The sequence below is a fragment of the Anolis carolinensis genome, chromosome 1, assembly GCF_035594765.1.
Source record: "Anolis carolinensis isolate JA03-04 chromosome 1, rAnoCar3.1.pri, whole genome shotgun sequence".
NCBI lineage: Eukaryota > Metazoa > Chordata > Lepidosauria > Squamata > Dactyloidae > Anolis > Anolis carolinensis.
In genome coordinates, this window is record NC_085841.1 from 253,432,872 (window position 1) to 253,445,358 (window position 12,487).

The 12,487-nt window shown below is 40.0% G+C and overlaps 1 long non-coding RNA gene across 2 annotated transcripts in view; it reads left to right on the forward strand.

Annotated features, from left to right (window-relative positions):
- Nucleotides 1–5,890: 5,890 nt before the first annotated feature.
- The window catches only part of LOC103278713 (uncharacterized), a 110,606-nt gene continuing 104,009 nt past the window's right edge, over nt 5,891–12,487 (forward strand). For both annotated transcript variants that reach the window (XR_010001862.1, XR_506278.3), the window contains exons 1-2: nt 5,891–6,865; nt 8,333–8,387. This is a non-coding gene — a long non-coding RNA (uncharacterized LOC103278713). The remainder of the gene's footprint in view (nt 6,866–8,332; nt 8,388–12,487) is intronic.

Genomic DNA, 12,487 nt, shown 5'->3' on the forward strand with positions numbered 1-12,487 from the left:
AATGTTTGTGTTGTTTTTATGATTGGAAACCGCCCTGAGTCCCATCCGGGAGATAGGGCGGTATATAAATAAAGTATTATTATTATTATTATTATTATTATTATTATTATTATTATTATTATTATTATTATGTTGACATTGCAGTTGTACCTCAGCTTTCCCCTCACATTGTTCTTTCATAATCCCTTTCTTGGGCTGGATCTACACAGAAGAATTAATTCAGTTTGACACCACTTTAACGGCCATGGCTTAATGCTAAGGAATTGTGAGGGTCATAGTTTGGCAAGTCACCAGCTCTCTGGAAGAGAAGGCTAATTATTAATTTTGCAGTATAGATGCACCCCTATTTTTTTTCTGCCAGCAGATCTATTGGAAAATGTGAAAGATAGTAGTGGATCTCTCATACAAAACAATCAAAAGAAGCCGAACAACAACTAATCTGATGACCGCCTACTCACTGCATCTGGTAGAAAAGGAAACCAGCTTAATCTTCTTTTTAAAAGTTATACATTAGCTTTATTTACTAACTACTTATGCACACCTTAATGGAGGGAAGAAAGAGAAGAAGAAAATAATGGCTGCAGGTTAGAGCAATACCCAAAGACAGCGGGTGTGGTAAAAGTGGACTAACAGGAAGGTAGCAAGGATACAAGCTAGTAATTAATAAGTATACCCAAGCAAAAATAATTAACTCTAACAAGACATTAGTCAGCAGAGCTGTTCTACTGGCAGACTAAGTTGTCAGCAGACCTTTTGAGATCAGCCAGAGGCAGAGGATTCTGCCACCAGTAGAGCATCTCTGTTGACAGATGGGGATTTCTGATAACAGAAGAGGTCTGTGCCTTATCCTAACACCTATAGCCATCACATCTTCATTAAAGTTGTGCTGCCTATTTCACAGACTGCAACTTCATAAAACAAACTCCATCAAACATAGTAAATTAATTTTATTTTGTAATAACCAGAAACAATTCTGCTCATGGTCTGTCTGAATTCTTTAATTTAATTAATAGCCCATCTTTCTCCTAGTTCAGGATCCAAGGTGGCATACAAGCAATTAAAAGCTGAGCACAGCTAAAAAATAATTATTTGTAAAGACGAAAACAATTAAACAACTGTTCGTTTAAAAACATAAAAATATGAAGAATAATTAATACATAGCACCCTGCCATTAAATTTTCTGTTTGCCATATGAATCGCTTTTTTTGTAATTGAGCCTTTCCTTTCAGAGCGAAACTCACACTAATGATTGCAGCAGTGAAATAGCCTGATTTGACAGGATGGATGAAGGCATCTCCTCCTTAGAGGACATTGTGCTACAGGCAGAGTGAAACAGGTAAAGAAGCAGAATGAAGTGATTACCTTCAGGCAGAACCTCAATCAAGAGCAGAAGTGTGTCTTCCTGACCCTTGGCTGACCGCAGCAGCTCACATGCATGGGGCAGGGGGTGCATCTACACCAGGCATGGGCAAACTTCATCCTCCAGGTGTTTTGGACTTCAACTCCCACAATTCCTAGCAGCCAGTAGGCTGTAAGGAATTGAGGAAGTTGAAGTCCAAAACACCTGGAGGGCCAAAGTTTGCCCATGCCTGATCTACACTGTCAAATTAGTGCACTCATCTCAAATAAATTATATCTCTAAAATGTCATGGAAAATACTGTGAGGATACTAAAGCAGATTGCACATCCAAAATGCCATTGTAATGATAAATAATTTGGGCAAAGACTCATATTAACAAACCATTATGTAATTAGTAAGGGTAATTATTATTGGCACCAACACTATCCAAACTTCATTGATATTTATAAATACAGTAGGCCCACGTAGTACACCAGGGATCTGTTGTAAGACTTGCAATGTGATTTGTTTATATAATCTGAAAACCTGAAATTAGTTGCCGTATGTCGTGGGCTTCCAGCCAAAGCATACCAGAAAATCATGTGATGCCTAGAAAACTCTAAGCCTCCAGTGCAATTCTATGGTCAACTTATGGCAAAACTTAACCATAGAATCCTGCTTCAGATCTAGAAAGAACACTACTTTGATGCATTGCTAGGTCCTCCTGTGATATTCCATGGTTGGTGAAGCTCTTTGCATATGACTGAACCTGCGTTGAATTAGTTCACGTAATAAGCAGGCTTACTTCATTAATACTAACATACTGCTTTCCTTTCAAAACAAAGCCTTCTTTCCATAGATGCAGCCAGCCAAATGTTGCTCTCTTGCTTCTTAAAATTTGTCTCCTTTTCTCATTAGTATTTCTGCTGTGACTTTTTCTTTCTATATTAGGTGACCAAATTAAATCCAGCTTTTGAAAAGACTTTGCCCCATTGATTTGTATAATGGAATCATATTTTCTGCACTATATCCATTCCCCTCTTCATGTAGCCTAACATCTAATTTACAGTCTTGACTGCCTCTCTCTATTGAATCTGAAGATATGTCTTCATTGAGCTGCTTGTCCACAATGACACCAAGATCGGAGAAGTTTACAACTAATTCACCTCCAATCACTGTGCAAGAGTAATTTAATGTGCACTTTCAAAAGTGAATTACTTTATAGGAAACAGAATTCAAACTGCCAGTATACTATCTCATGTTCTGATTTCACTACGTGTTTCCCAAGAATATGGAAACTAGTTTTCACTAATTTTTATCCTCCTGCAAATTGATTAATACATTCAGCCATAGCGTTTATTCCATTGGGCACTCCATTATGTTGCTATTTCATACAGCAAGCTGGTCATTTATTCAGTGTGTGTGTGTGTGTGTTTGTGTGTGTGTGAGTGTGGTCTTTATCTCTTAATTTTAATCCATGACAGAATTTAAGGTCTTAATTCATCATTTAAGATTTTTTCTTAATAGATATTTTTGTGCAACATTATCAAGCCTTAGGGAGTCTAAATAAATTATATTAATCAGCTCTCAGCAACTCATGAGAGAAAGACAGAGAGAGAGAGACTGAATGTCTCCCTTACATAGTAAGTCATGTGGCTTTTTTTCTCACATGAATTAAAACACAGAGACTGAGAAGTTACTTTGAAACAGTAAATGGGTACCTTTATAATCCAGAGTCTCTCTCCCATGCAATTTGTTACCATTGTTTAAAAAGTCACTTTTCATTTTCCATTTCTCAAGAGTAACTAAAATATTTCCTTTTTGGTTACCTAAAAAAATTGGGAGTGCTACAGGTCTCTGATATGTAGTACAAAGTGTAGTATCCTGCATACCTTGTAGTTATCTCAGCAACCACAGAAGAATGCAAGTTCTTTGGTCAAATACATGTTGGGATTAGAAAGTGGACCTACCATCTGGGCATAGCTAATATTTTTAATTAAATACAGGTTTCAGGGATATCTATTCTGAACAACAACAGTATGTTTACAATTAATGAAAGTTAGTTTCATTCAAGCTGGTTCACTGAAAATGTAGCCATTCTCTTCCCTTTTCTATTTTTTCTATACATTTTAAGGATACCATCCAGACTGACACAGAAGAAAAGAGATTGCTAGAGAGGCAGTCCAACCCTTTTTACTGCTATCCTCCTTCCACACAAAAATTAAATACCTCCCCTTCCCAATTTTCTGAGGTTTTGATCCAGGACTCTGTGATATTTTGCCAGCCCAGCCAATTTTGAAGGTGGAAAGAGGGATCAATCATATATGATACCAATGACCTTATCCCACTATAATATTCCATTCTGTTTACTTATCATCTTCATATGCTGGCAAAACGGAGGCCATCCCATGATGCAGTTGTTGCCCCTCAGCAGGAGTTCACCTTGCTCATAGCACCCACCAAGAATCCAAATGTGATAGTAAAACAGTTTAATGATAAAAATACATATAAAAAGGGGGGGGGGACACCATAAGAAATTGAAAGGGTAAAATCCAAGAGTTAATACAGGAAGCAAGTCACACACGGAATAAGCCAGACCATACTGGTACAGTAGAGTCTCACTTATCCAACATAAATGGGCCAGCAGAATGGTGGATAATAGGCTTGCTCAAATAATTCGATTTCCCCGTTACCCGTTATTAATTCGTTATTTTCGTTTGTTTTGAAGCAATATACGGCCTTGATTGTCCACACGTCTGGATATCGCGGTTTCGAATCGCGAGAGGCCGTTTTTTCTTATTTCGTTGTTTTTTTCGTTAGGAAAAAAAAGCTTTTGCAAATCACCCAAACTCCCACCATTCAGGCCCTTTCCTTTTGCCCCTCAGCAAAAGGGGCGTCACGGGCTCAGCCAATGGGAGGGGGCGAGGGGCAAGGAGGCCGAGGAGGAGGAGGAAGACGGAGGGGGGAAATGGCCGCCGCCGCCGCCTCGCCTCAGCTCAGGCCTGGTGTCTCTCTGTGAGGCGGGAAGGCGGCGGATGGAGCCGGAAATGGAGAGACCGAGAGAGACAGAGAGGGGCCCGGTGGTGAGGTTTTGACGTCTGTGCGAAGCTAGGCAAGTGGGGTTTATATATCTGTGGAAGGTCCAGGGTGGGAGAAAGAACTCTTGTCTGTGGGAGGCAAGTGTGAATGTTGCAATTGGTCACCTTGATTAGCATTGAATAGCCTTGCAGCTTCAGAGCCTGGCTGCTTCCTACCTGGGGGAATCCTTTGTTGGGAGGTATTAGCTGGCCCTGATTGTTTCCTGTCTGGAATTCCCATTTTCTGGGTGTTGTTCTTTTACTGTCCTGATTTTAGCTTTTCTGTAGCTAAAAATGCATATAAAATTGATTCTATAGGGAGGATAAATGATTGGATTTCAACTCCTACAGCTTGGCTTTCTCTGCCAATAATGGTACCCATCTTGGATATTGTAAGGGATTTATTATTATTATTATTATTATTATTATTATTATTATTATTATTATTATTAGACCTTGCTCCCAGGAAGGTGCCTTCGCTGTGGCTCCCAACTTATCTATCTATCTACCTTTCCACATATTCTCCACATTGTGTGTATGTGTATGTATATTATATATATATTATATACATGAGCCCCGATGGCGAAGTGTGTTAAAGCACTGAGCTGCTGAACTTGCAGACCGAAAGGTCCCAGGTTCAAATCCCGGGAGCAGAGTGAGTGCCCGCTGTTAGCTCCAGCTTCTGCCAACCTAGCAGCTTGAAAACATGCCAATGTGAGTAGATCAATAGGTACCGCTCTGGCGGGAAGGTAATGGCACTCCATGTAGTCATGCCGGCCACATGACCTTGGAGGTGTCTATGGACAACACTGGCTCTTGGGCTTAGAAATGGAGATGAGCACCAACCCCCAGAGTCAGACATGACTGAACTTAACGTCAAGGGATACCTTTACCTTTACCTATACACACACACACACAAACACACACACACATATGCAGGGACTATATATATATATATACACAATATATATCACACACACACCAATTTAACAAAGTTTCAGCCACAAAAACAAAGTTTCTGAAGTAGAACAATGACTTTCACAGTAAAGACAACCCAATTTAACAGGAAATAAGACTTTCAAACCAGGAACAGATTTCTGCAATTATTAAAAAATGGTTTATTATAAAAGCTATGAAAATTCGCCAAAAATCAGAGGATAAGGGAAACATTCCAAATTTTGGTGAGCTATCAGTGTTAAATGTGTTCTCCCACTGTACCAAGTTTGAAGAAGATAACTCAAAAAATGAGGGTGGGAGAGTCCTGTAAAGTCCTCTCCCTCTGTGCTGTTTTTGGGAATTGCGCATGCGTGTCCGCCATTAACGAATTAATTTAGAAAATAACGAATTTTCATTAATTTTGAAATTTTTTGGGGGCAAAATTCAGAAATACCTTCAAAAACGAAACGCTGCCCCCCTCTACTTTTGCAACGAGTTTAGAATCAAATTTTTCGTGGATCGATCAAGCCTAGTGGATAAGCGAATATGTTGGATAACAAGGAGAGATTAAGGAGAAGCCAATTAAACATCAAATTAGGTTATGATTTTACAAATTAAGCACCAAAACATCATGTTATACAACAAATTTGACAGAAAAGGTAGTTCAATATGCAGTAATGTTAGGTAGTAATTACCGTATTTACGAATTTAGCAGCAAAATATCAAAGCTGTTTCAATGAAAAGAACAGGAATCCCCAGAATCCAACATAAGAGTAAATCCAGGAAACAAGGCTTAAAACATGAACATGAATCCCAAAGTTAATCCATAAAACAAGGAGCAAAACATGAGCATGAATCCAAAGGTACTGTATTTCCATAAAACCAGCATCAAAACATGACATGAATCTTGAGTCTTGAACTAGAGCTTGAACTGGGAATAAGACAGGAGTTCTTCACATGGATAGCGATGTTGCTTTATCTATCTAACTTAAGGGCTGCAAATCATGAACACATTTCTTTGACCTTGAAGGGCCTGCTTCTGCCTCTCTTTCTCACTGATTCCTTCCTATTTCCTGCACCTGAATCTCTGCCCACTCAGAAGCAGCCTGGTATCTCTGTCTAAGCCAGCTGCTCCCTCAGATGAGCTAATGTTTTCGTGGGTTGCTAAACTCCTTGTGGGTGAAAGGTCCTCTCCTTGCCTGTTGGATTCCAAAACAATTCTACTTTCACACTCTGTCTCAGAGACTGCATGTTGCTCTAAAACTCCTTTCTTTTCTTCCCCCTCATCTGGATCTGGTTCCAGCATTCTCCTGGGCCTTAAAACCCCAGTCCCCTCATCTTCATCTGGCTGAACCATTTCTGGTGGCTGTGCATGGAAATGCGTCTTGCCAGCATGTGAAGATGGAGAGAGGACTCCTGATTGAAGAAAATAGTGGGAAGCAGAGGACAACTGGAAGGAGACAAGGAAACATTGTGGGATAGCTGGTCATCCCTGAAGACAGATCTTGCTGGGGTTAGTTGAGTTCCCATTCTATAAGATGCTTTCCTCTACTTTCCTCTGCTTTCCCCCCTTTCCTTCTGCCTGTGGGATAGAGTTTGAAGTCTCCCTGGCCTCTTTAGCATCAATCATTTGCTGAAAAAGATACCAATCCTGTCTCTTCCAGCCATATGTTCCACAAACTTCTATTTCCTCCACAATTTCTTTAAGAGCCTCTTTCTTCTCTATCTCCTACTTCGTCCCCACAATTTTCTTTGGTCTGTCTTTTCTCCACCTGGCAAAAGATGTTAACTCTCAGAATGTAGTTAGGGATTAGGTCAAGGGAGTAGGTGCTGAGGGAAGAGGGTTAAATTCTCACCAGTGTGAACCCAGCAACAAACTATAACTTGCCAATGCCAATTGGTAAGCCACTTTCAGGAAATAATTGAGCCAGTGCAAAATATTTGTTATGGTAATGCTTTCAAATAGAATGCATCTTATAGCACTCTCTACTAAATGGGCCACCTTACAATCACTCTAAGTCCTAGTAACCTACTATATGCAAAGCTAGTCTTGGGACTTGGAAGGCCAGGTACTCAATATGTGAGAATGCACCCTAAAGATAAGAATTGCTACTAAACAAAACAAATGTAATGATCATGGGCTCCTTCCTTCCTCCCTTCCTCTGCCTTTCCCCTGGGACTCTTGCCACAATGTTTGGGATATAGCTTTGTCATGCAAGGGCGTAGCACAGTAGCTGTTAGATTATGGGTTCGAGTAACATTGTTCCTGATGGATGTGTCAGATGCTATGCATTGCAGTTCTGCATTCCAACATGCAGGCTCTCTAAGGCTCTTTCCAACTGTAAATACTATGAACAAACAAACAAACACAGCTGTTAAAACCTGACCCTTCTGGGCCTGGTGGTATTATGGCTTGGGCATTAATCCAAAAAATTCTAACATTCATCTATGCTATTTATTTTGACTTGTTTATTGTTGCTGTTGTTATGTGCATTCAAGTCAACTCTGTTCCATGCTGACTCTAGCTTGTGGTTTTCTTGGCAAGATTTATTCAGAGGAGATTTGGCATTGCTTTCCTCTTAGGCTCAGAGAATATGACTTGGCCAAAGTCATCCAGTGCATTTCTGGGGCTGACTGGTGATTAAAACACTGATTGCTTGGTGTCTTGGTAAAATATTCAAGCCACAACACCATGATGAATCTAAGTTTTTGTGTATTAACATTTAACCTTTATTCCTTACAAACCAACCTGGAATATGATTGTAATAGAAAATATTATCAACAAAATCTTTCCATCAATCCTATTCACATTTCCTAGGAAGTGCAATGCCTCCATATTATTCTTACCACATATCACCATTGTGTCAATATTATCCTAATCAATGTATGAAACTGCATTTGATCAATTCTGCTTTTATACTGGGTTTGCTATAATGTTTTAATGTAGATTGAGTTCAAGACTATACTTTTTCTGTTTCAGAGGAATTATTAATGGACAATGGAACACTGACAGTTGAAACTAGCAGAAAGTAGAGGTGCGTGCAAAATTTTTTCCTTAGTTTCCTTCGTGCTGTTGTTTTGCTGGGTTTTTTTTTGGGGGGGGGCGTTGGACTGGCTGGGTGGGCAGCTGCTGCTTGCCTCATTTTACTGCTCTGCTCTCTGCTTCGCCTTGCTAGGGATTGGAGAACAAATAGTTATGCCTGCCTGGCTGGCAGTGGCTGGCTGCAGAGAGAGTTTGTTTTAAAAATACTTTAATAACAATATCAAGTGGGTTTGGCTGGGGAGGGAGTGCTTGCTTGGCCCTTGGGAAAACTATCTTTCCCTTCTGTTCCAAGGTGTAGAGTTGTCAGTTTTCTCATCCCCACTCAGCCCTACAGAACTACCTCAATCTTTCCTTCCTTCATCGCTGCTCAGTGCACACTGCACATGCTATAGCATACAGGTTCACGTCCTCTGGGTTGTGGGTATTTTTTTCTCACGTGTAGACCTTTGAGAGGGAGATTGGCTCTATCTGGCCATTCTCCCTAAGCCTTTTGGAGGCACATGTGGATCAGCCCTTGGGAAAACTACCTTTCCCTTCTGTTCCAAGGTGTAGAGTTGGCAGTTTCCTCATCCGGGGAAAAATACAAACGTTTTAAAAGTTGGTGGGCTAAAAGGGATCGATATGTCCTCAATGTGTGGCGATTTCACCCCTCTAGCCCTAAATCTGAGCAGAGGGCGAGCCCCTGAAGTCCTCCCATTGCCACCAATGGCATGAAAATGTTAATGTTCTTTGTTAGCGAGATAAAAATTTGTGTTGTATAGGCAGCCAATTTTCGTTAGCATGACACAAATATGAGAATGAGACAACACAAATGAAACTACACAAAACAAACAGCAATTGCATACAAATGAACAACACTAGCAGAAAGTAATTGTAGACCTCTAGAAATGGCAATGGATTACAGAATTTGCTGTCCAATAACATCAAGAGGACCACAATTGACCACTTTTACTTTGTAGTTCTGATTGGAAAAAAAAACCTGTGCATCCATTGAAAAGATTTCAAAATACATTTTAATACATGATCAAACATTTGTACTTTAGAAATAGAAACTTCAAGATCAATGTTCTCGGGGAAAGACAGGAAGTGGTGGCTGATGGCTTATATTTAAGTGGGGTGGTAAATTCACTCTGGCTTTCTCCATGGGTCCATACCTATTCTGAGGACAGGATTCAACACCTCGGACAAGTCCTTTAGCCTCTGCAGTGGAGTCTTTAAAGCCACCTGGGAAGATAAGGGTGGTGACATTTCCTTGGGCATTTTCACACTGTACAATTATAGCACAAGGATTCCACTTTACCTATGATGGCTGGGATTTGGGATTTACAGTTTTCTAAGGCACTAGATTTCTTTAGCAGAGATTTCTAATTTTTCTTCCCATAATGGAAAAAATAGCAGAAAACAAACAAGAAAACAGTCATCTAATGACATCTTCAACATCTTTAAGTTTTGACAGAAGAACACAATTTTGTCTGACAGCAAAAAGATCCCTGCTTATAGAACTTGACACTGAAGATAACACTCTCCTCTTTGTCTGGCTTGTCCACTTACAGTGTACCACTTTACCCTGCAGCCCACAATGAGTTGATTTTACACTATAATTTACTGCAAGACTGTGGCTGCATGCAGAGTTGTGGGCTGAGTTGTATTCCTACTGCACTGAACTGTATGGAGAAATGGTTTGACCTTTATATAAATGTTCAGTACACAATGCAATAAATAAAAACCATACGTACATATATTTTCACAGTTGTTGATTCCTTGTAACACCTCCCCCTTTGGTTGCTCTAGTAATGGTAGTGCTTGGATGCAGAAAGTCTCTATAAAAGGAATGAGGTGATTTCTGCTTGCCTGAGTGCTTTTCAGGTTTCTAAATGGATAGAGAGCAGAGTTTGGAAAAGCGGCCCTGCTAAATGGGAGACGTAGTCCAAAAAGTAACTTCCCCAAGCTGGAGAGCAATATTTTGATAAAAAAAGGAACATCTCATGATATATAATAATAATAAGAACTTTATTTTTGAATCCTGCCTCCATCTCCCCGGAGGAACTTGAGGCAGCTTAGATATGACACAAAGTACCTAAAACAATGCATAAAATAAACACGCAGTACAATACAAAATAAAACTAGTAGTATATAAAACAACAATTTGAACTAAGTGCCCAATAACCTATAGTGTCAACTGTTGTAAAAACATGGCCAACTGTAAACAAGAAGAAGGGAAAGGGATAGTGCAAGTTGTAGCTACAGAACAAGGGCATGGGATGAAAGTGCTGTGCTGTATCATAATTGCGGACCATTGGGCTAGACATTCTCAAAGGCTTGTCTATACATGCAAGTCTCTCCAGAAAGAGGACAGGTTGGGGGCCTGCCTAATCTCCCTGGGGAGGGCATTCCAAAGCCAGGGGGCCACCACCGAGAAGGCCCTCTCCCTTGTCCCCACCAACTGTGTTGATGACAGCAGGACTGCGAGGAGGGCTTCCCCGGCGGTCACAAAGATAGGCAGAGCCTAAACCATTTATCCATGTATCCAAACTTTGCAGAATGCAGTGGCATGTACCATGGTGCAATGGCAACACCATGTCACAATGGTGTTGTGAAACAATGTCACAACAATGTCAAAATGAATAGAATCTCTGGGAATTCTAGGGATGTAAGAAGCATTCCCTGTGGGCTAAACAGTGAGATGGACATTTGTGATCACACCAATAGCGGCAAAAACCCCAGCTTGCATTTTAATATGTTCCATGGGGTCATGTGAACTGGCCCTGCTCAAGATTTTATATGAAAGACCGATCTAATACTGTCTGCTCAGGTTCATATGCTTTGGCTTATGTATTTTAAAAAAATATTCCATTTGTATTTTTGAAAAACCAAAACTGTAGACAAAAACATGTTACTCATTAAAATTTGCATATGCTTATTGCATGCTACTAATCTTGTAGACATATGTTGGATATAAATATTGTAAAGGCACCAGATCCCCGCTGCTTTTGGAAGCTAATAAGGGTTTGCTCTGATTAGTACTTGGATGGGACACTACCAGCAAACACCACAGCTGTAGGCAGTATTTCAGAGAGTGCAGATGGTAAAATCACCTTTGAATGCCCCTTGTCTAAGATAACTCAAGAAAATCAAATTAAACATATTATTTATTGTTAAGTTGAATGCTGATGAATCAGAATGTTTGGATAAATATATCTCTGAGGGATCTTTTTTGTGTAGAAGAGAAAGTTTCCTTTTGTTAGTTTATTATTCACAAATTTTAACTGTTTCTATAACTTTCTCAAGTCCTCCAGATTTTACAGAAAAAAGCCTGTCTGGTTTCAGACACACATACACACAGCCCTCCATATCTATGTATTTTGTTTATACTCACATTCCAACTTAAATCAATTAAAAAGGAGTGCAATTAAGTTGCCTCTTGTTAGCAGATTCCCAATTTACTCCATAATGTAGCTGATTTCAAACAGTTGATGATCTGTGCTGTCTCTGTTTGCTGCTGTGGGCCTTAGAGAAGTGTGCCATGGTGCTCAAATCACATCATTGAGTGTGAGCTGGGAATTTCAATGGCAGGAGCTAGGCCTCTGTGTCACTAAAGGATTAGATATAAAGGGGCCAGTTCCAGTACACACTCTTGCGTTTCCTGCATTAAGCCGCTTAGGCGACATGTCTGTAAATGGTCAGGCTTTAGGAGCACAAAAAAGTCTTTTCTGACAGGTATACAACTGAAACGGCATTTCACAGATTGCGGCCCTTTCATTTTAAATGGGGAGGGGGCAGAGACTCCAAACAGTGTGAAAGCCAACACATACAGTATGAAACTTGTAAATTATGAGTGACACAAGGCTTCGAACAGATGTTTCTGTCCTGTAAGAGAAGCTGATTTCACAAGTTTGCATACGGTTGGCTTGGACTATTCAGAGCCTCACGGCTCTGACTTTGCTGAGAAGAGATTTTGGTATTTCACCATAGTTTTCTCTTTATTTATGTATGGTGTCAGGAGGATATTTGTATCTGCACTCTAGAATAAATATGAAGGACATGTGTTAGTGAGTTTAGTCAAGCCCACAATTTGATTAACATTCAAGATAT